This window comes from Castor canadensis, chromosome 14 (genome assembly GCF_047511655.1).
Source record: "Castor canadensis chromosome 14, mCasCan1.hap1v2, whole genome shotgun sequence".
NCBI classification, from domain to species: Eukaryota; Metazoa; Chordata; class Mammalia; order Rodentia; family Castoridae; genus Castor; species Castor canadensis.
In genome coordinates, this window is record NC_133399.1 from 71,678,985 (window position 1) to 71,704,670 (window position 25,686).

The 25,686-nt window shown below is 35.9% G+C and overlaps 1 long non-coding RNA gene across 8 annotated transcripts in view; it reads left to right on the top strand.

Moving 5' to 3' along the window:
* Window positions 1-25,686, top strand: part of LOC141416890 (uncharacterized) — a 609,433-nt gene that overhangs the window by 371,282 nt on the left and 212,465 nt on the right. For 2 of the 8 annotated variants that reach the window (XR_012441490.1, XR_012441498.1), the window contains one exon: window positions 5,578-24,329. The exons of the other annotated variants lie outside the window; for them this stretch is intronic. This is a non-coding gene — a long non-coding RNA (uncharacterized lncRNA). Of the gene's footprint in view, window positions 1-5,577; window positions 24,330-25,686 lie in introns of those variants that run through there. 8 annotated transcript variants of the gene reach the window in all.

Consider the following 25,686-nt stretch of genomic DNA (forward strand, 5'->3'; position numbering starts at 1 on the left):
AGTCATTGTAGAGGAAGATGAGGAAGGTACTACCATCAGGGATTTCAGAGGTACAGGAAGGATGAGGGTCAAATGTAAAGTTGGTGTAATAGACTGTTCAGTGAGCAGTGAGTGTGGAGAAGGTAGGGAGAGTAGAGGCAAAGGGAAGGGGAGAAGAGGAAGGTAAGGAGAAGAAAGGAAGAGAGAAAAGACAAGAGAAATCATTGGGTGAGAAAAATGAAAGTGGAACAACAGAGGGCTAAATAAATTGATATCTGGACAGAATGGAAGAGGGAGATAAGTAGCAACAAACTGAAAAAAATTTTTAAAAAAACATAAAAACTAAATAATAAATAAAAATACTAAATAAAAAATCATTTCAAAAGAACAAATTCAAATGACCAAAAACACATGAAAAAATGCTCACCATCTCTAGCCATAAAAGAAATGAAAATCAAAACCACACTAAGATTCCACCTCACTCATATTAGAATAACTATCATCAAAAACACCACCAACAACAGGTGTTGGCAAGGATGTGGGGAAAAAGGAACCTTCATACACTGCTGGTGGGAATGCAAGCTGGTGCAACCACTCTGGAAAAAAATTTGGAGGCTTTTTAAAAATCTAAACATGGATCTGCCATATGATCCAGCAATCCCACTTCTGGGGATATACTCAAAGGAATGCAACACAGGTTACTCCAGAGGCACCTGCACACCCATGTTTATTGCAACACTATTCACAATAGCCAAGTTATGGAAACAACCAAGATGCCCCACTACTGACAAATGGATTAAGAAAATGTGGTATTCATACACAATGGAGTTTTACTCAGCCATGAAGAAGAATGCAATCTTATCATTTGCAGGTAAATGGATGGAACTGGAGAACATCATTCTGAGCAAGGTTAGCCAGGCTCAGAAGACCAAAAATCATATGTTCTCCCTCATATGCAGACTTTAGATCTAGGGCAAATACAACAATGTGGTTTGACTTGGATCACATGACAAGGGGAGAGCACATACGGGAGATATGTGAACAGGTAAAATCCAAAACATGAAAGCGTTTAATGTCCCCACTCTAAAGGAACTAATACAGAAACCTTAAAGGGACAGAGGTTAACATGAGAAGGGGAACAGGAACCAGTGTCAAGATCAGTTAGAGATGAATCAACTTGGGTTGTAACACACTGGTACATGAAAGCGATGCTAGGAATCTTTCTGTATAGCTATCCTTTACTCATCTAGCAAAAATGCTTTGTCTTCCTTATCATGATTATGTCTTCTCTTCAACAAAATTGGAGATGAGGGCAGAACAGGTTCTGCCTGGAAGAGAGGGTGGAAAGGGAGAGGGTGGGGGAAGGGAGCAGGGGGTAGAAATGACCCAAACAATGTATGCACATGTGAATAAATGACTAAAAAAAATAAGATTCATTTCAATGAGTGCTCTGGGCACTTTCCTTTGATTTCAAATCCAGGTGCTGACACTTGACAGGAGCTTTTTCTGTGTCTCTGCCTCTTAAGATTGGTATGCTGGGCTGTGTGGCAATTTATGTCACCCCTCCCTATTGGACAGCTTTGGAGTAGGAATCTGTTCAAGGTGTTTGGGCTCAGCCTTTTCTTGGGAGGATGGACTGTTTTTGGTCAACTTCTTTTTGTAAGCAGGTTTTCAGAAGTGATCTCTGGAGGAGCTTGTTTATGGGTAGTCACCAGTCCCTGCTACCCACAGGGCAAGTCTTGGAGCTAGAATTGAGCAAATTTTGGTGATTGCTTTTCTCTGTGAACCCTGTCAGTTTCAGCTTACTACCAGTTTTTACAAGGTGGTCACATGTGTTGTTTTCAGGACTGTGGCTGGGCTGCCCCACCGGCACACAGGCTGGATCAGCTCAACCTCCCACCCCACCCCCACCAGGTGGAGATGAAATATTCCCTCTGTTTATTTGGCCACCAGTTTTGTTGGGGGGGGGGAGAAATCTGCCTCCCAGCTTCTGTAGACTATACAATTCCCCCCAGAGCAGATGATAGGTGTAGCTCACCTGGAAGGCTTGCACTTGCAGATTTACTTTGTGGAATTAGGTCAGCTCCATGATGGTGCAGGAAGGCAGGAGTCCAAGGTTCTGTGTCTACATATTATGGTGGGTCCAGTATTTCCCAAATGCTTACAGAACTCCTTCTGCAGTTCTCTGCATTGTGGTTTTTGCTTTTCCAAGAGAGGAGAAAAAAAGCCAAAAGAAAAAAAGTGGGGTGGGGATGGCTTTTCAGCGGGCAGGCTGGCAACTGCTGCTGTTCTCAACACCTGGAGTTTTGGGGCTGTTATGTGCTATAAAGAGCTAATTTAAGGGCCGGTTGTTGAACATTATTTGTACCCTATCTATTGGCTTTATACTAGTTGGCAAAAAAGCTGAGTTACCCAATCCTTGCTACCATGAATCTGTAGTATACTTCTGGACTCATGTTGCTTAGGGTTCCATGGTCCATCAGCTATCTGATCTTGGCCTTTTCCCAGGTTGCCTTTTTTTATTATTTTGCTTTTCTAGAATAACTTGATTAAAGGGATAGAATACATTGCAGTCTTGTTGTCAGCCCCTGCCTTCACGGATGATAGACCATGGAATTTAGAAGTCTTGGTTTATTTGTGTGACAATTACCAAGCCAGATATTCAGTATTACATTAACTTTACAATATTAAATATGCTATAGCTATGTATCAATACAATAATAAAAATGGGAATTTTACATATTAATTTCACCTCTTCATATATAGGTCAAAAACCTTATATATTCTTAATTGTAGAAGATAGAGAGAGAGATATACAAACATATGAATAGTTTAGTGTTTTGATCACATGCTTTGGAATGTAATTCTTACTCCAATGAGTAAATAAAATTCTATGAAAAATATTCCTAAGCTCATAAGAACTAGTCAATAGCCCTGAGCTCTATCCCTCCTAAAGACCATGAAACTGATCCTATCTAAAGTCATATATTTTAAATGAGTTTTTTTCCACATTATATATGTAAGAAGTGTCATCATTGGATATTTTGTGTCAGGATGCCTTAGGTTATGTTTAGCATGACAATTAATTAAAAGTGATTTATTACTCTCATTAAGGTACAACAAATTATTATTTACTTAAGAACAACATGTCTTTTCTGTACAAGTAAAAACCTTCTTGATATTAATTTCTTTCCTAGAAAAATCCATACCCAAGTAGTTAATACTTTTGCTTCCTTCCTCAATTAATTCAAAACTGCCAATCAATAATCTCAGTTAATTGTTTAAGTTATTTCCAATTCTTCTCTATAGGAATTTAATCAGATATTTATTCAAGACTGTACAAATGCCATTTTCTGTAAAGAAATATCCCTATTAAAATAGTAATCGTCCACTATCAGTTCCTTCACTTAACTTTATTTTCTCTTTTATAATACTTCTCAAAATGTGAAGCTACATCATTGAATTATTTATTTTATAGCATCCTTCCTCAATTAGGATATAAATGCCATAAGGGAGAAACTTAAAATATGCTTAGAATTTGGGAGGTATTCACAATAAACACTCCCTGAATTAATGAAAATGGTATCATAGAGAAGAAATAGTAAGTATGCTAAACCTATAGATTTCTTCTGTTAGCTTTTTCTATAGGATCAACTGAGGAAAAACAGCTTTTTCAAAGTTTGAGATTTAACTGATATTTAAAGCAATATTTTTTCATTTTATTTTATTTGTAATTATTAAACGTAAATAATACAAAGGAGGTTCATTTTGATAATTCCATACATGTGTACAGTGTACTTTGAACAACTTCACTCCCTCCATTATTAAAGCAAAATATTTCTCAGATAATTTTTTTCCTGTCATACCCCAAAAAACTTGTACCCCCCTCATCCCTAGAATCTATGGACAGGTTATGTTACATGGCAAAGGGAATTTTGTAGGTAACTAAATTAAAGATTTGGAGATGAGGAGATTATTTTGAATTGTCTGGGAGGGGGGATTGCTATGTAATCATAGGATCCTTATAAATGTGAAGCAGGATATTCAAAAACAGCAAAGGTGATATGACAACAGGAGCAAAGAAAGATAAGAGATTAGAAAATGCTGTGTTGCTGGATTTGAAGGTAGAAAAAGCCACAAGCTGAAAAAATGTGAGTAGTCTTTAAAAGTTGGCAAAGGCAAGGAAATTGATTGGCCCCTAGAGCTTCCAAAAAGAATCAATTCTGCCAATACCCTGATTTTAGCCCAGCAATGCTGATTTTGGACTTCTGACCTCTGAAATGATAAAATTTGTGTTATAAACTACTAAAATTGTATAACTTTGTTGCAGTAGTTACAGGAAACTCATATATGGTAAATTATTGATAAGTTACTAATTTCATGAGACATTTCCAAGGATTTCTTTTCTTCCTTCTTTCTGTCCTTCCCTTTTTTTACTCCCTCCATCCCCCTTTTTCTTTTTTCCTTAATACAAATTCTTGGATTCTTGGGAATTTGAAGAATGCTAAGTAAACAACCATCATGAACTCTACATTTGGCAAATGTACTCTGTGGCAATTTTACATTTATTGCAGGATGTTGTCCTGAAATAGCATAAAAGCCTAAAGACTTGAGATAAGAAAGTATTCTAAAACTTTTTCTGTCCTGATACAAATTTGATCAGAAGTTCTGCATTAATTTGCTATAGGAGCTGTCATAATACAGAAATTTATTGTCTCATATATTTAGGGGTTTGAAGTCCAAAATCAAGGAATCAGCAGAGCCATGTTCCCTCTCAAGACTCTAGAGAATGCTCTCTTCCATGCCTCCCTCCCGACATGTGGTAGCCCCAGACACTCTTTGGCTCGTAGGCAAATCACTTCAGTCATATGGCTATCTTCTCCTCAGGCATCTTTCTACTGTCTTTCCTCCATGCATCTATCTGTATGTCTACATTTCCCCTTTTTTTATAAGAACACCAGGTATAATGGATTAGGATACACTTTCAAGACCTCATTTTGAATTGATTACCTCTGTCACAATCCTGTCTCCAAGTAAGTTGGTGATACTATTCAAAGCAAAACATGTTGCAATTTGGCTTCATAAGAACCAATATCAAAGAATGTCATGATCTCAGCCATAAAAAAATCAAATTTACTCATTTCCAAACAGCTATGACATGTCAGTAAAATTTGGTATCTAAATAAAGGAGTATTTACTGTGTACCAATCACCATAAAGTCACATATAATATTTATTTCTAATTCACATGTGAGTCTACATAACTTAAATAACATTTAGAGAGAGGAATCCAAGATGGCAACTAGGCTACAGACGCAGAAAGCCTAAGCTCCATAACTCTAAAAACCTCCCTAAGACATTGGAGCCACACTTGGGTAATTCTGACTGCTTCTAGCCAAAATAATAATTGCCACCACACTAGGTGCAGGAAAAAATTCAAAGACTGACCCTCAAATCAGCCTTTAATTGCACCTAACAGCTGCGACCTGCTGCACAGCCAGCAAGGCAGGTCCAGCCCCCCGGGAAACCCTCCTCCCCCATGGTGATTTTTTTTTCTTTTTCTTTTTTCCTTCCCTTCTCTTCGCCTTCCTCCATCAAGTGGAAATAAAGCATCAACCAGAATCAACCATTCGACATCCTGAACCCCTAGTCTGTGGAAAGCCTCTCCAAACCACAGAACACTGAGAAAATTTGGTGCTATTTCTTGCTGCTGCTGCCTCCACTGCCACTGGCTCTAAATCAATTGGCAGAACAAACAGGATTCCAAGGGAAATGAAGAAAATGGATACCTAGTTCCAGACAAAAATAAAACAAAGATATGTGCATACGTTGAATGCACATATAAATAAATGAATAAAAAAAATAAAAAGATTTAAAAATAAAACAAAGATAAATGACACAAAGCGATGCCCACAAAGAAATCTTGCAAAAAATCACTGAGAATTTCATAGAGAAGTTACTAGACAGGTTTAACCAAAATGTACAAGAAGCACTCAAGAAATTTCAAAACAAAAATAAAGAATATGAGAAGACACAGAAACAAATTAATGAACTCAGAGGAGCCCTAAATAAACAACAAAGTGAAGCAGAGAACACTATAAATAGAGAGATAAGTGAATTAAAGATGAAAATAAAAAATATTAAAGAGGAAGTGGCCCAAGATATGGAAAATCTCAGAAAAAAGAATCAAACAGAAACACAAAGTACAGTGAAAGGCCGCTCCAGTAGACTGGAATAAGTGGAAGACAGAATCTCAGAACTTGAGGATAAAAATAGAAATTAGAGAAAAAACTGAAGGACTATTAGTCAAACAACTCAAGAACTGTGAAAGGAATATGCAAGACCTCACTGACTCCATCAAAAAGACCAAACCTGAGAATCATGGCCATTGAATAAGGAGAAGAAATACAAGCAAAAGGGATTTGTAATATATTTAATAAAATAATAACAGGAAATTTCCCAAATCTCAAGAAAATTTTACCCATTCAAGTACAGGAAGCCTCCAAGACACCAAACAGATGACAAAAATAGAACTTTCCCTTGGCATGTTATCATTAAAACCACAAGCACAGAGACTAGAGAACAAATACTGAAGATGTAAGAGAGAAAAAAAATAACATATAAAGGAAAACCCAACAAAATCACAGCAGATTTCTCAACAGAAACCTTAAAAGGAAAAAGGGTATGGAGTGAGGTATTCTGGGCACTGAATGAAAACCTAGGATACTCTACCCAGAAAAACTATCATTCAAAATAGATGTATCAATAAAAGTCTTCCATGATAAGCAGAAACTAAAACAATATATGACCACCAAACCACCACTACAAAAGATTCTTTAAGGAATTCTGCTCACAAATGATGAGAGCAAGCAAAACCAAGAGAAGATGTGCAGTATCAAATGACAGGAGAAGAAAAGACAAGGAGTGAGAGAGTAGCATTGATTCAGCTGCACACAATTAAATCCTTAAACAACAAAAAACACTAAATGGCAGGAATCACACTTACCTATCAATATTAACACTGAATGTCAACGGACTCAACTTCCTTATCAAAACACACCATTTGGCAAGCTGGATTAAAAAAGAAGATCCAACAATCTGTTGCTTACAGGAGACCCATCTCATTGATAAAAACAAACACTAACTTAGGGTAAAAGGCTAGAAGAAAATTTACAAAGCCAATGGCCCCCCAAAACAGGCAGGAGTAGCAATACTTATATCAGACAAAGTAGAATTCAAACCTATATTGATCAAATGAGATAAAGTAGGATACTTCATACTAATAAAAGGGGAAATACACCAAAAGGAAATAACAATTATCAACCTATATGCACCCAATGTCAGTGCATCCAATTTAATGAAACGTACTCTAAAGGACTTAAAAGCACATATTAACTCCAACACAGTGGTAGTGGAAACTTTAATACCCCCTTATCACCAATAGATAGGTAATCTAAATGTAAAATCAATAAAAAAACTCTAGAACTAAATCACATCAATAGAAACAAAGACAAAAACCACTTGATCATCTCAATAGATGCAGAAAAAACCTTTGATAAGATTCAACACCATTTCATAATAAAAGCTCTAAGAAAACTAGGAATGGAGGGAATGTACCTCAACATCATAAAGGGTATGTGTGACAAACCTATAGCCAACATCATACTTAATGGAGAAAAGCTGAAATCATTTCTGCTAAAATCAGGAATGAGATAAGGGTGCTCACTCTACCCACTCCTACTCAACATAGTCCTGGAATTCCTAGCCAGAGCAATAAGGCAAGAAGAAGAATGGAGTACAAATAGGTAAAAACTGTCAAAGTATTCCTACTTCCAGATAACATGATCCTTAACCTCAAAGACCCAAAAATCTACCCCAAAACTAGGTACCATAAACAGCTACAGCAATGTGACAAAATACAAAGTCAACTTACAAAAATCAGTAGCCTTTCTATACACCAACAATAAACTATTGAGAAAGAATACAGGAAAACAATTCCATTTACAGTAGCCTCAAAAAAACAAGTATCTAGGAGTAAACTTAACAAAGTGTGTGAATGACCTCTATAAGGAGAACTACAAACCTCTGAAGAAAGAGATTGAGGAAAATGACAGAAGGTTGAAAGATCTCCCATGCTCATGGATTGGTAGAATCAACATAGTAAAAATGGCTATACTACCAAAAGCAATCTACATGTTCAACACAATTCCCATCAAAATCCCAATGACATTCATCACAGAGATTGAAAAATCTACCCTAAAATTCATTTGGAAACACAAGAGACCGCAAATAGCTAAGGCAATATTCAGCAAAAAGAGCAATGCTGGAGGTATCACAATACCTGACTTCAAACTGTATTACAGAGCCATAGCAACAAAAGCAGCATGGTACTGGCACAAAAGCAGACATGAAGACAAGTGGAAAGAATAGAGGGCCCAGATATGAATCCACACAGTTATGCCCACCTTATTTTTGACAAAGGTGCCAAAAACATACGATGGAGAATAGACAGCCTCTTCAACAAATGTTGCTGGGAAAAGTGGTTATCTGTCTGCAGAAAACTGAAACTAGATCCATGTCTATCACCCTGTACTAGTATCAACTCAAAGTGGATTGAGGACCTTAATATCAGGCTTGAAACTCTGAATTTAGTACAAGAATCAGCAGGGAATACTTTGGAAGCAATAGGTATAGGCAAAGACCACCTCAATAGAATGCCAGAAGCCCAGCAACTAAGAGTAAGGATGGACAAATGTGATTACATGAAATTAAAAAGCTCTTGCACAACAAAACAAACGGTTTCTAAACTGAAGAGACCACCTGCAGAGTGGGAGAAAATATTTGTTTGCTATACATCAAAGGACGGATAACCAAAATATACAGGGAGCTCAAAAAACTAAACTCCCCCCAAATCAATGAACCAATAAAGAAGTGGGCAACTGAACTTTTTCAAAGGAAGAGATCCAAATGGCCAAAAAATACATGAAAAAATGCTCTCCATCCCTGACCATAAAGGAAATGCAAATCAAAACCACACTAAGATTCCACCTCACCCCTTTAGAGTAACTATCATCAAAAACACCAACAACAAATGTTGGTGAGGTACAGGGAAAAAGGAACCCTCATACACTGCTGGTGGGAATGCAAGCTATTACAACCACTTTGAAAAACAACGTGGAGTTTTCCTAAAAAACTAAACATAGATCTGCCATATGATCCAGCAATACCATTCCTAGGGATATAACCAAAAGAATGCTACTTAGGTTATTTCAAAGGCACCTGCACACCCATGTTTATTGCAGCACTATTCACAATAGCCAAGTTATAGAAACCTCCAAGATGGGGCTGCACACCAATGAATAGATAAAGAAAATATGGTATTTATACACAATGGAATTTTATCAGCCACAAAGAAGAATGAAATTTTGTAATTTACAAGTAAATGGATAGAACTGGAGAACATCATCTTAAGTGAAGTTAGCCAGGCTCCTAAGGCCAAAAATCATATGTTCTCCCTCATATGCAGACTTTACACTTAAAACAAATGCAGTTATATTATTGGACATGGGTCACACACTAAGGAGAGAACATGCACAGGAGGAATTGGGAAGGGGAAGGAAACCTAAAACCTGAAATTGTTTGATGTTCCTACTGTAGAAGAGTGAATAAAGTAATCTTAAAGTGGCTGAGGCCACTATGGGAAGGTGACTGGGAACTAGTGAAGAGGTCTGGTAGAGATCTCTTAAACTTAAACTTAAGAATATTGAAGAAGAGAAAAGTTAATTAACCTGTCCAAATTCACATAGACTATAAATGGTGAAAGGAGGGTTTGAACCCACATGGAATCCAAGAGCTGAAATTCTGCTTTTTGTTTTGTGTTGTTTTGGTTTTGGTGGCACTGGGGATTGAACTCTGAGGCTAATACTTGCTAGACAGGCACTCCACCACCTGAGCCAGTCCACCAGCCCTATTAGAGTTGAAATTCTTAACCACTATAGTATACAGGTTTTCATAGCTAGATATTGTATTGCTACATAACTAAATATATTTTATAGTGGCTCTGTAAACTTTAGGGAGAGTCTTTGGACACATGTTCAAATAGGTATAGGACTCTTCAAGGCCCTTCTGCCCTAGCCTTTTCTTTCTTGCTTAATGACAGTGGAAGATAATGGTGCAATAGGAGTAATTAGGAAAAACACAAAATAAAACCACTTAAGGTTGAAAATTTAATTTATACTGACATGAACCAACAATTTTAATCTTATGACATTGAGATGTAGCTTAAGCTTACCTGACACATCGCAGGACACAACCTATGGGCAGAACATATATCAATGTTATTTTGGCAGACTGTCTTTTGGAACTATGAATTTTATGTCTGACTAGAACTGAATAAACCCTTCAACCTTTAAATTGTCAGTTCAATATCAGGTAATTAATTGGATAAAACTTCTGAAGAGTGAAGTTTGTTTTGTTATATTGTAAATAGGCAGGTTAGATTTTTTTTTTTGGTGGCACTGGGGTTTGAAATTAGGACTAATGCTTGCAAGGCAGGTACAATTACCACTTGAGTCAACTCCACCAGCCCTTTATTGTGATGGGTTTTTTCAAGATAGGGTCTGATGAACTACTTGCCAGGGTCTGGCTTCAAACCTCTTACTTGCCTCTTGAGTAGCTAGAATTACAGGCTTAACCACTGGAGCCTGGCATGGTAGACTTTTGATATGATGGATCAGAATTTCTTATATGAAAAATGTAGGTTATAAATGTTGTATGTTATGTTAGTATAAAATTTTAAATTATAAAATTATCAGATACTGAAATTGACATTAATAAATAACAAATTGTGACAGCCAAAAATCTTTGTCTATAAAACTAAAATGTGTATGTATGCATATGTGTGTGTATGTGTGTGTTGAGACAATATTGTACATTTTTCAAATTATAAATCTAGTAGTTGGGTTTTTTGTTGAGATTCCAGGACAAAAAAACTATACAATACTAAACTACATCAATATAACTTGGCAAGTCCCCTTAGCAACAAGCTTAGAAAAGAATTGTGCTTTTATTATTGATCGCAAAAAAAAAATCATCTAAGTTCTTAGCTGAAGCAAACACATATTTAACAGTAGCTAGGAAAACAGTTGTATTATTTCAAACATTGCAGCAAAATAACAGTATGATTAATATGAAATAGTTCAATTTTATAGTAATAAAAATGTGCCTGACTTAAAAAGTTAGTTTTAGGCCATTGTGTTGATTATGTGCACTAAGATGTAAGTGCTGCAAAATGCTAATAATTATGAAAACATATCATATATATCATACCATATCCTTGTTTTTAACATGCTCTGAAAACATATAAAAGCATTAATAAAATATAAACTATTTTAGAAACAAATTTCACAGTCACAATATTTTATACTATAAAATGAAAACTTGGCTTTTTTATAAGTTTAATGGTGTGGGTCTTAGTTCAATTTGCCTGAATAGGACCCAGTATTGATGATGATGATAAATTAAGTAAGAGTAGTAAACTAAACCAAACATTTCCATAACACAATATAAATAATTCAAAATAAAAATAATATTAAAATAAAAATATAAAATTAAAAATATAAAAATCAAAATAACCTAAAATAAGAAAAAGCATCTATATTGATGACTACTTGTACAATAAGAAATCTGTTCAAACTTCTAGTCAATTAAGAAGTTATATAAATTGCAAGCAGTCGGTGTGTTTGGGCCTGCATTACCCTTTGGTGGTGGGGGCCCCACTCCCATGACGCTCAAAATCTCAGGGCCTGGCAAGCCCCATCCACTCTTTGGTGTCAGTTGCTCATGACAGGAAGCCCTATACTGCAAAGGTGTCAGGCAGGTGACCCAGACTCAGCCTTCCTTTTGACACTGCCAGGCTCTCTCTCTCTCCTGCTGTCACCAGATTCATCTTGTGGCATGGCCCATCTGAACACTTCTTTATCCCCAGTATGTCCTGCTTCCTGCCCTTCCCCAGTAAGACAAAGAAGAAACTCTGCTGTTTTTCAAAGCCTCAAAATACCCCAAACAGTCAAGGTCTTCAAAGGCCCTTACTTCTCTGCCCAGTCTATCCCCTGGTCAGGTCCACTTCTCCAGACTCTATTCCAGCTATCCCCACCAACTTCCACAAATGTTCTTATGCAAAATCTGTTTGCAAAGCCACCCTCTCCACCTTCCCAAAGCTCATCCACTTTTCAAAGTCCAGTCCAAGTCCTGTCAAAGCGACATGAGTGCTTTCTTCTTCCTGACTGAACTTCTCAGCGGACCCATTCAGGATTCGCACAACAGCAGTGATTCCATTCATCTCAAGATGGCACACAAGCCTGTAGCAGACCAGAACTCCATGCACAAGTTTCAAAGACCTTCTGCAGCCTCTTCTCCTCATCTGAACACATAATGGCACTTTAAGAGTTGATTTGGGATAATTTCTTAGGCTCTTTTCAGAAGCTTAACTATAAAGGGATGTGTGCATGTGTGTGTGTGACAGTTATAAGAACACTTTTGTTTTGCTTTTTAATGAGCAAACTTGATCATATTCTCTGCAGAAGGCAAAGAGAATATAGAGGAAGGTTAGAAACAGAGAGAGAGTTGCTCATTAATGCAGAGTAATCTGGTCACAATTCAGCCCGGGCTGAAGGAGACACTCAACGGATGTATGCCGAATGCTGTGGCCCAAACGCGGCAGCCTCTGGAGGTGACATCTGTGTAGTGAAAAACCCAATCAGAGGTCCTGGAAGTCAGCAGACTGCAATGGTGATGGGAGAGAAGGTGACAATGGGAGAAGGTGATGGGAAGATAGCAGTCCAACCTCTCACATTCTTAGGTGAACGCAGCCAGAGCCCATCAATGAACCTTAAAAAAGTTAATGGATTTCTAAAAGTGCACTGATATTCAGCTATTCCCTCAACATACTTTGTGTCTTGTTTTAAAATTTTAATTACAGAAAATTCCAAAGCAGGTATAAAAGTGTACAGAACTACATGATGACCCCATGTTTTCATGACTTTGTCTAGTTTCAGCTACACCCCTACTCCATCCATCTCCCTCCCCTGAACTATTTAGAACAAAATCCACTAATGCTTCTATGTCACTAAAGATAAAGCTCTTTTAAAATCATAAAATCATTTTCACATCTAAAATCTGTTAATTCCTGAATATCATTACACAGCCAGTGAGCGTTCCAACTTCCTTGATTGTCTCATCATTCTATTTTAACAGTCTGTTTGTGACTCCAGCATTCAAGAGGTAGAGGCAGGCAGATCACACGTACAAGGCCAGTTTGGGTTGTATATTGAGATCCTGTCTCAAAAACAGAACAAAATAAACCAAACAAAAAACAGTTTGAGTCAATGTCCAAATAAAGTTCATGTATCCTAACTGACTGTTACGTCTTTTAAAGTTTTTTACCTAAAGTCTGCCTTGTCATCTCTCTCTAATATGTGTGGAGTTGGTCTCTATGTACATGTCTATAGACTCATTCTTGCCCTGGGCAAATAACTCATGTAAATAAATGAAAGATAATTTTATTTTATAACCTGCTTACAGACATGGTAAGGTGTAAGTAAAAAATTTATGGGTTATACAATTTCTCATGTTTATATACCTGGTACATGTATGTTATAGCATATATTACAATAATAAAAACACATAAAGTTTCTTAGAAGACAAAAAAAAAAAGTTATATAAACACTTTATACCATCTCAAATAAAACATATCTGGAATGTATGGGAAAATGACTATGATCATGATAATTTAAAAGTTGAATGCAATCTTTGAAATTTCAGAGTAAAAGTGACTCTTGATTATATAATTTATTAAAATTAGAATCAGAGTTGTGTTTAGGCCAGGTGTCAGTAAGCAAATATGGATAACTGTATCTTTAGTAACTCCAGATTTCTACTTCTCATTTTATCACCTGAATATATCTCCTCAGCTTCTCAGTGCCCAAAGACCAGGTTCTGCTGCATGCATTTGTGTGGTTTTGGGGGAGTTTACAGCCAGTGTCCACTCAGATTTCTCAGTATCTATGATAAACTGTTATATATTTTGAATATCAATACTTCCAGTATTCCTACAGCCTCCTCTGATTATAACAGGTATTCACAAACTTATCACCTTGACATCTAAATGAAAATAAGGGCATCTTATCTTTCTCATATGCTTACCTATTCATGTAGTCCAGGCCTTGTTTAAGCCAAAGAACACCTTACTCTTTCCACTTGAGTCTCACCCAAGTCTCCCACTTGACTTCAGATTTTTCTCCTGATTTATCTCCACATTTCCCATTACTCTCCCTGGAGAAAAAGGACTAATTTATCTAACTTGAAGAGATAGGACAAGAAATCCACTGTGTTCACCTTAGCCGCTCCTTTTCTCAAACTAGAAAGTTTGGTTCATTGGCACTAACCTCCAAACACAGAAAATTGCCTGGACTATAGGATGGGCTTGAGAAGCATTTGTCAAATGAAAACAATGAATCTGAAGTGTCGGTGAGTAAGTGGGCAATTTCATACCATGGATGAAATAATTAACAAACACACTTTGTCAAACCTACATTCTGCACAGAGTTGGTCAGTATTTGTGTTTTTGATCCAAAGCTAATTGCTGCAGAATTCAGTTAAGGATAGGCATTATTTGTTGGAGGCCCTGAAATCCCTAAAATAAAATTGAGAGGAAGTACAATAAGAGAGTTCAGGTAAACATAGCAGAAAATCTTTTATAAATAAAGGCTGTTTAAAAATGGGATGTGTTATATTGAGTCTATCAAATTTCTATGAGAGATTACCAAAGAAAAGACCCTTGCGTAAAAGGACGTTACAGAGAAATCCCAGCACTAGAGAGAACTGGCAAATGCATCATCAGTGTCCAGTCACAGAAGCAGCCATTTCATGGGACAGCCTTCAAGTTTGCTGAAATTTCAAGAGAAGCATAACCAAGAGGAGGAAAGTTTTGGAAGAACAAATGGGTAGAGAGAATGCTACTTGGAAACCAGGGTTATCTTTATATCTCTGCAGTGAATACAGACAGCCCTCCTACTGGTCCTTCAGTCCTGCATCACAGAAACACAGGAACATGGATCCCAACTGGTGATGCTGTCACCTATAATTACTATGAAGCCCACAGTCACCTCTCTATCCTGTAAATGCTGTCACCAGAGAAACCATAGAAACAGAAAATACAGAATGCCTGTTCCCCTCCATTTTCCAATCTTCTGTCAGGGCTTCCCATTGGCAACATTTTCATACAAACCTACAAACAAGGAAGTCTGGGACAATTACTCAACTTTTGTTCCATCACGAAGGAAAACAAAGAGTCATTTGCATCAAGCTGAGAGCCAGTAGACAAGTAACTGGAACACCAGAACATGTATTTTTAATGATTTTTTTACAATTCCACAGAAATTTGTTGGAGTATAAAATTTATTTACTCTAACCTCTCTAGAAATTATTCATCAGGTAACTGAAGAAATAAGTGATTAACAGCTATCCACAGCAGCAAAAATACTATTACTGAAATGCAACTGTGAAAGTATGTATAGTAGTTTGCATTCTGTATGGAGGGACTTAGATACTAAGAAGTGCTAAATCTATCAACCATAGTTCTTCCATAATTTAGAACAAGGAAATATTAGTGTGGGAAACTCTGGAAAGACTTCAAGAGGTCAAACTTAATACGTATTTGTAGGTGAGAAGCTTGAAATGAAAGGAGGTTATTTTAGACTAACAAGGTTAAAAAAAAGCAAAGGGAACAGAGGATAGACTAATGTAACACACTGATGGGGAATGTGGAAGGAGGAGGGATAAAGTATGAAAAATCAGTCTCTCTCAAGTATTTGAATTTTAAACTAGGGTCAGGCATAGGGACCTAAAATGGTATTCAAGACCAGAGGGCAGCAGGCAAACATGGTGAAAAAAGTCTCCTTGGTGGTCACTTTGTTTTATTCTATAGTCTTGTTTGAGGAAAATTGAAATTTCATTCTTAATTATAATCTATATGCAGTAATCAGTCTAAAATATATTTGGATGTTGGGAGTTTTATGGGGGAGGTTCTTGGACATTATTCTTAGTGGTAATTGCAACACTATTTCATGCCCTTGACTTTTTCTGACTTCCTTTTCCCTTCTATACTAATTTGTGTACTTCCCAATTCCATCACATTAGATAAGTGGTATACCATTTTATTATGCATTAATGTCAACATTCGTGACTGCATTTGTTAGCTTTCCATTGCTGTAACAGATACCTGAGATACTCAACTTATAAAGAAGAAATGTTTATTTTGGCTGAGTCTTGAAGATTTTAGTCCATGACGAGTTGGCCCTAACTCAATTACTTTTAGCCTGTGTTCACAAATCAAGGTACAGCCACATTGGGAAGAAGCTCGTTCACCTCAGGGCCAGGTGCAAAGGAAAGAGGAAGAGTCTGGATCCCATTATCCTTCCAAAGGACTCTGACTAGGCTCCACCTCTTACTATCTGTCACCTTACAATAGCTCCAAGCTGGGTGTTTGGGGAGCATTCCAGATCAAACCATAACAGTAACCTAGACTACTCTTGAAGTCAATTGAGTGGTTAACAGAATAGATTTGGAAACTAAATGGCATAAATTCAAACACCAAATCCATACAAATCCCTGGATTTACTTAAATCTGTCTGTATTTTGCCTGCGAAATGGAGTGATGATAGAATTTATCTTCTAACATCATTGTCAGGGTTAAATGCATTGATAATATGTTAAGCACTTGCTATAAGTTCTGGCACATACAACATTGGATACATGTTAGTCTTATTTTCTTCACTATCCCCAGCACATGGTTTCTAATTTATGCATAAGAAATCTGTTTTAACAGAGGAATCATTACCTCCTGTGGAAGCTCATTTCATTTAGGTTCACTGAAATTGAAAATTTTTTTCTCCCTGTTTATTCATGTTGGAATTCTCATATCTTCCACCACTGTTCTTATTTCTGTCCTTGATGCTACCTAGAATAAGTGTGCTGCTTTCTCTCCTGCATATGGCAGCCTGTCCCCTCCAAATTCTACTTTGTACATTGTTAATATCCCAGTTCACTTCATTAGTCTTCGTGTAAGATATTTCTTAGAACTTCACGAACCTGTTTCTGTTTGTCAGTATCATTCTCAAAGATTAAGTAACATTTATATTTTTGTCTCCAAAGTGCCCACCAGGAAACTCTCAAATAGCTAATGGGAAAGATATGATGGAGAGAGTGACCTTTCACAATCCCATCAATCAGCTACTTAAATAATAGATTTACATGTGAAACTGAGTCCAAATTTTTACTTCCTTAGAAGCAATGCTCAAAAGGATCTGCTTTACTTGGCCTAATAAATTGAATGGAGATAATCTTAGAAGAAAGAGAGAGATACTCTATCAGTCTTCTCTTGTCTCACCCACTACTACCTCCTGCAAATGCATGTTCAGCAAACATTAAGTTACAAAGTTTAAAAATGTATTTCTTCTTTGAAATGATCAATGTTCATTAGATTAAGCACTGTGCCAGGTGCCGGTGGCTCATGCCTATAGTCTTAGCTCAGTAGGCAAAGATCAGGAAGATTATGACTTGAAGCCAGTCTAGGAAAATAGTTCATGAGACACTATCTTGAAAATACACTGCACAACAACAGGCTGGTGGAGTGGCTTAAGTAGTAAAGCGCTTGCCTAGCAAGTGTGAGGCCCTAAATTCAAACCTCACTGCAAAAAACAATAAAGCATTGCATAGTAACCATGCATTAAAAATTATAATAATGTATTAATTTAGCATAATACTTTAAGAGGGTCAGATGTTTTTCATGTTTTTTACAGATGCATAATCCATCTTAGAATGCTAACCCATTATTTAGTGAGACTCTGTCAAAAAATTAGAGCCATTTAACTTATTATATTTTACATTAATAATGCATACTAGGCCATTCTGTCTAATTATACCACTGTATAATTTTGTAATAATACATAAATAAATACTATATACCAATGTCCCCTAATACCGAAACTATATCTATTCTGAAGTAAACATTATAAAAATAAAATAAAGAAAATTTGGAAAGGCAAAATTTTCCAATAGTTTTTTTTTAAATGTACATGGTATTTTTATGAACAGATCTGTTAAACAAACAAACAAAAGAAACAGGGCCAGGCATGCTGTCACATGTCTTTAACCCCAGCTTCTTGGGAGCCTGGACTAGAAGGATCACAGTTTGAGGCAAGCCTCAGCAAAAAGACCATATCTCAAAAACAAGCCAGGTATGGTTATTCACATCTGTAATCCCAGTTACTCAAGAAGCAAGAGATAAGAAGATCACAGTCAAGACTGGTCCAACCAAAAGCACAAGAGACTATCTAAAAAAACCAAAGGACTGGTTGGTTTCATGGCTCAAGTGATAGAGTGCTTGTTAGGAGGCCCTAGTTACCATCACCACTAAAAGACAGAGACAGAGAGAGAGAGAGAGAGAGAGAGAGCATTGTGTGTTAACTTAAGAGAATTCAGAGAAAATATTCTACTGAAAGCAAAACCAATCTTCACTTTGAAGTAGTTATCTAAATACATAGTATTCTAAGAAAAAGGCACCTGGATGAGAAGTTTTCTTCTCTACCTGTGGTCCTTGAAAAGATCATCTTTTCAGGTCTCAAGGTAAGCTGTCAGGAATATTACAAACCAAGATTCAGGTTTAGATTAAACCAACAGCATCTACATAACAATTTATTCCCTTGACATATCTTTTCTGCTGATTAAACAATGGAATTTTATGGTCCATTTCCTGAATAATATATTTGAGCTTATTTTATGTCTACCTGCTCTGTATTGCTGATCCTGTAAAATGGAAAGCTGACTGTAGTGTCTTGTCAAACTTTTGGAGTTACACATTTTCCTAATTGGATTTGTTGATTTATTGCTAACAAAGATAAAGCTTTCTACTTCAGCGACTTATCTGTGATTTGAAAATGTTTCTACCTAGAAATAAACTGTATCAGTTGGAAAAAAGTGTTTGAAGTACATTTAGTCACCAAAATATTAACTTGATAGAAATGAAACAAAGAAAATGACCAAATATAATTTTCTTCTTTTAACTCTAGAATAAAATTACTGAAAGTAAAACTGTTTGAGCAGAAACATAGAACTTGGCAACTGGTGTTACCTAAATTATCTACATATACAGTCAGTTTAATAATTAATGTTCTTTGACAATATTATAATTGGTATAAACAATTTATCAACACCTTACAATTACATATATTATGCAGTATAATTATAAAGAACTGATATATAATTAACATTTTATAGCTAATTAACATTGAAACAGAACATAATCCTAAATGCATATTGAGAATACTTATAAAATCTCATAGCAGGCAATTGAAAAGATGGAACTGTTTCACTTTTCGATTCTTTATAAAAAGAAAAGGTGTGTTCACAATTTCCTTCCCAAGTTTTCATCTACACTTCCTCACTAGAATGTAGAATAAAGATGTTTGACTATTTTCCTTTTCAGACTTCTGATAGATGGTAGGATTTTTACATGTAATACTATAATATTTAATAAAATATCAATTGTTTGGTTAACAATTTTTGATCTCTTATGTATGATATATACACCTATTTAGAAACGTGGATCTGTCTTCCCCAAAGTAAATATAACCAAGACATTGCCATGCTTGGAAGTCTCTAAGATGTCTGTATTCTAAAAAGCTTCATATGGTACAGTTGTTCCAATATTAGCAGCAAACTTCACAAAGAGAACAACCCCAAGAACAAATTAATCTTTCTTGTCCTATTGTAGAAAAATGCTGAAGCTATTACAATCCAATGTTCACAAAGAAGACAGGAAGAACACTTTGAAGTTATATGAAATATAACTAGTGCCTCTTTATTAGAAATAGTTTTTGACTTTGGCTGTGCTCTAGAACCTACACAAATTCTTGCTTAAATCTGTTGAATATATCCTTGCATATCTTCTATTCAAACAGTTCACTGAGATGGCATCATTTCTTTATTTGGAATGTTATAAATAAGCAAGGGGAAAGTAAAGCAGGAAAAAAAGCCACTGGAGAAAGCAACCGACTCAGGAGAGCAGAGCAGGGTAGCAATTCTATGTCTTTTCTTTGGACCTGTGTTTTTCTATGAACCATGTAATTCACCACATTGCCAAAGGTGTGAATAAGTTAAGGGGGAAACACAGAAGCTTATTGTTATGACATTACAAATTATATTGCTGACAGAGAGTGATTTTACTGTGGAAGGAATAAACTAGTTGGCATCCTCATGTTTTCTCTATTTTTTTGTATTTTTATTATTTTTATTGTTGTGCTGGGTAGGAGTACATTGTGGCATTTACAAGAGTTCTTACAATATATTAAATATATCATGCTTAAACCTACCCTCTCCATCATTCTCCTTTATCCCCCTCTCCCCCATTCCTAGAATAGTTTCAACAGGTCTCATTTTTCCGTTTACATACATGTGTACACAGTATTTACACCATATTCACCCTCCCACACCCTTTCCCCATCTCCTCCCCCCTCCCACTGGTACCAACCCTGGCAAGACTTATTCTGCCCTATTCTCCAATTTCGTAAAAGAAAAAAAATGATGAGGAGTTTCCTTGTGACATTTCCATGTATATATCAACTGTAACTGGAATTAGTTCACCTCCTCTATTTTTCTTCTTTCTAATTAGTCCCTTTCTTATGGTGATTTCAATAGATTTAAAAATTCTGTGTTCATTCTTATATACAGAGTGCATCAACCATATTCACCTTCTTAACTTCCTTCTTTCACACTTCCTTTCTCCTATGTGACCCATTTTTCATAATACTTCTGTGTTTGTATTAGGTCTATATTCCATATATGAGAGAAAACATGTGGCCTTTGGCCTTCTGAACTTGGCTAATTTCACTTAACTTGATGTTCTTCAGTTCTATCCATTTACCTGCAAAGAAAAAATTTCATTCTTTGTTGTAGCTGAATAAAAATTCCATTGTGTATAAATACCACAATTCCTTAATCCATCCATCAGTAGTGAGGCATCTTGACTATTCCCATAGCTTAGCTATTGTGAATATTATTCTGCAATAAACACAGATGTGCAGGTGCCTTTATTGTAACCTATCTTACATACCTTTGGATATATTCCTGGAAGTGGTATTGATGCATCATATGGCAGTTCCGTTTTTAGTCTTCTGAGGAGACTCCGTACTATTTTCCATAGTAGTTGTACTAATTTACAAACCAACCAACAGTGTACGAGGATTCTGTTTTCCCCACATCCTCACCAACATATATTGTTCTTTGTGTCCTAGATGGTAGCTATTCTAACAGGAGTGAGAATTTAATTTAATGTGGTTTGATTTTCATTGCCTTCATGGCCAAGGATGTTGAACATTTCTTTTTGTGTGTTTTGTCCATTTGGACTTCTTCCTTTGAAAAAGCTCTATTCAGTTCATTTGCCTATGTTTTTCATTGGGTCACTGATTTTTGGGGAGTTTAGTTTTTGAGCTCCCTGTATATTCTGGCTATTAATCCCTTTTCTGGTATATAGCTGGCAAAGATTTTCTCTCATTCTGTGGGCAGCCTCTTCAATTTAAAGACCATTTATTTAGTTGTGGAGAAGCTTTTTAATTTCACTTCAAAACTCAAGTTCCAAAAAAAGTTGAGGTACAAGGCCAAGCATATCAAATCACTTCCTGAACTGATCTTAGTTTCCAAATTCTAACCAACATCCACAGCAAATCATTCTTGAGTGGAAAAAAAGAAACAGAGGGCACTTTGGAAAGGTTGGGTGCAGAGTAAAAGAGAAAGAGGTTTATTCTGATGAGCGCCGTGGCCTGTGATGGGCTATCAAGACACATGAATCCTAACTGAATTTCAAACTAATCTATTTGGCTGAAGAAACAGATAACTTGAAGAAAGCTTGCAGTGTTGAGTGAGGTGTTAGGTGCTTTAGCAAATTCCATCACACAGAATATTGAATTTGCTTCATAAAAAAAATCCAATTGCTGGAATCCTACACATTGGTGTTGGCATTAAAGATTGTCACATTGTCCAATTCTTTGATTCTGTTTAAGGAGGAGAAAGTAAGGTTTTTAGCTCCCTTTTTTTCAACATGAAGAGAAATGTTTGCCTGACTTGGGCATCTTTGCCAGCAAGCTGACAAAATAAAGCTTTTGCAAATTTGTAATGGAAGAAAGGGATATTTGGATACAAATTTCCTAATTTGCTTTGGTAATATAAACCAGTTGGTGAGAATTAAAAGATACAATCTGCAAAAATAGTGAAACCAAGGTTAAAACAAAAATTGATTATAGATTGGAAAATAAAATGGGAAATCAACCAAAATTGTAATTTATCATTCATAAAGAAATTCAAGGAAGGAGCCATGTGCTATTGGCTCACACCTGTAGACCTATCTTTGTGGAAGGCTGAGATTGGGAGGATTGTGGTTCAAAGTCAGCCTGGGCAAAAAATGTTCATGAGACACAATCTCAATCAAAAAAAACTGGGTGAGGTGGTACATACCTGTCACCTCTACTATGGGGTGAAATATAAGATACACAATGGATCACGGTTCAGGCAAGCCTGGACATAAAGCAAGACCCTACCTCCAAAATAACCAAAACAAAAGGTGCTAGTCCACCTGCCTACCTACAAAGCCTCAGTACCACCTCCCAAAAACATCAAGACAGGAAAAGTAATACTCAAGCCCTTACATACTGAATAAACTCCAAAGAAATTTCAAAGACACCAGGAACATGCTTCCAAATTTCTCCCTTCTTGTATCAACCTCTCTAATCCCTTCATTCCTCCCTTTTATATTTTAGAGAAAGCATTAAACTTAAAAATGTCCAGGTATTTGGGGAATAGCTAGTTGTTAATCTTGGTCGTCTTCAGTTGTTTAGGTTTGTGTGGCAGCTATCAGTTGACATGACCAAGGTGCTTCTAATTTTCTAGTTCTTTAAGCTTCTAAGACTAGGAGAATTATTTATTTAATTTATTATCAAAACTTTGCCATGTCTGACACATGAAGAATCCTATGCTATATAACCAAGGCTAATGTCACCCATGAAGGTTCTCTGATTTACCAAGTTTTTTCTCTTAGTCACACCATCCCTTGCACCTAAACATATTTAGGTGATTTAATACACTAAATCACTATATTTTACTTCATACTATTTATATTGTTATCTATTAGCAAAGGAGAAAGAGTTTGAATCACTTATACTACTACTCAATTAGGGACCTCCTTTCACATTCATGTTAGACTACCCAGGAGAGCTCAGCTTCTGAGCCCCCTCTACCATTTTGTTCTTTATGCAAAATGAAGCTTCTGAGACTTGAGTGTACATAACCAATTCTTTATTCAGGGGAGGATGCAGAGGACATCTGCATTTAATTTGTTTATGGTAAGAACACTTAAGATGAAATCTTTCTTTTCAACAGAATTTTAAGTATACTATGGTTAACCTAAGCTTAATGTTAGACAACATATCTCTAGAATTTACTCACCTTGCAAATCTCCATACTGTTTGACACAGTGACTGCAGCATTTTGCATTTCACTAATAATATGCAAGGGTTCCAATTTCTCCACATTTTCACTAATACTTGTAGTCTTTTTTTAAATTCCTGCTAATAAGCCATCTCAATAGATATGAGATAATATTTCATTGTGGTTTTGGTTTGTGAAGAGTGACATTGAGCATTTTTTCATATATCTGTTGGCCATTTGTATATCTTTTGGGGGAGAAATGTCTATTTAACATTTCAGCCCATTTTAAAATCAGGTCCTATTGGGTTTTTTTTTTTTTTTTGCTTTCTGTTGTAAAATTTTCTTATATACTTTGAAAATGTGCCCTTTATTAGATATATGACTTGCAAATATTTTTTGCCATTCCATAGATTGCCTTTTCACTCTGTTGTTTCATTTACTCTTTAGATGCTTTTAGTTTCATGCAGCCCCTCTTACCTCATCTATTTTGCATTTGTTGCTTGTGCTTTTGGTATTATATTCAGGAAATCATTGCCAAGTTTGGGTTTCCCCCTATATTTTCTTCGATGTTTGTTAGTTTTAGGTCTTACATTTAAAACTTTCATCTGTTTTGAGTTGATTTTTACATATGGTGTGAAATAAAGATCCAATTTCATTCTTCTGCATATGGATATCCAGTTTTCCCAGTACCATTTGTTGAAAGAACATCCTTTCCCTTCGTGTATTCTTGACACCCTTATCAAAGACCAGTTGACTATTTATGTATAAATTTATTTCTGAACTCTCTATTCTATTGTTCTATATGTCTGTTTTTATACTGGTACCATACTGCTTTAATTACTGTAATATATAGTTTGAATATATATTCAATATATATATATATATATATAGAAGTATATATATATATATATATATATATATATAGAGAGAGAGAGAGAGAGAGAGAGAGAGAGAATTCCTTAGAATTCCCTTTCTCCACGCAGACTTGTTCTTTGTAATATGGATTTTAGAATAGTTCTTTTTCTATTTCTGTGAAAAATAAGTTTAGAATTGTGATAGCAATTGTCTTCATTTTGTAGGTCACTTTGGGTAGTATGGATATTTTAACAATAATATATCTTCCAATAAATGAACAAGGAATGCCTTTCTATTTGTTAATATCTCAATTTCTTTCAATAATGCTTTACAGTTCTCAGTAAACAAACCTCCTTCCTTAGATTTACTCCTAAAATATTTTATTCTTTTTAGTGCTGATATAAATGGAATTGATTCCTAATATTTATTCAGATGGTTTGCTAGTATAGAGACAATTATAACTAATCCCTTGTCAAATGTATAGCTGGCAAATATTTTCTCCCATTCTCTGAACTGCCACTTCAATTTAGAGACCATTTCTATTGTTATACAGAAGCTTTTTGATTTCATGTAGTCCCATATGTTAATCCTTGTACAAGGTGAAAGACATGGATCTAGTTTCAGTTTTCTACATGCAGAGTTTTCCCAGAAACTTTTGTTGATGAGGCTGTCTTTTCTCCATTGCATGTTTTGGGCACCTTAGGAATTAATAACCAGAATATACAGGGAGCTCAAAAAACTAAACTCCCAAATAATCAATGACCCAATGAAGAAATGGACAAATGAACTGAACAGAACTTTTTCAAAGGGAGACGTCCAAATGGCTAAAAAACACATGAAGAAATGCTCACCATGCCTGGCCATAAAGAAAATGCAAATCAAAATCATGTTAAGATTCCACCTCACTCCTGTTAGAATGGCTACCATCAAGAACATAAACAACAAATGTTGGCGAGGATGTGAGTGAAAAGGAACCTTCATACACTGCATTTGAGAATGTAAATTAGTACAACCATTATGGGAGCATGGAGACTCCTCAAAAGTCTAAAAATAGAACTGCCATATGGTCCATCAATACCCAAAGGTATGCAAGTCAGGTTACAATAAGAACACTTCCACACCCATGTTTATTGCAGTATTATTCACCACAGCTAAGCTATGGAAGCAGTAAAGATGCCCATAATAGATGAATGGATTAAGAAAATGTGGTATTTATATACAATGGGATTTTATTCACCCATAAAAAATAATGAAATTTTGTCAATTGCATGTAAATGGATAAAACTGGAGAACATCATCTTAAGTGAAGTTAACCAGG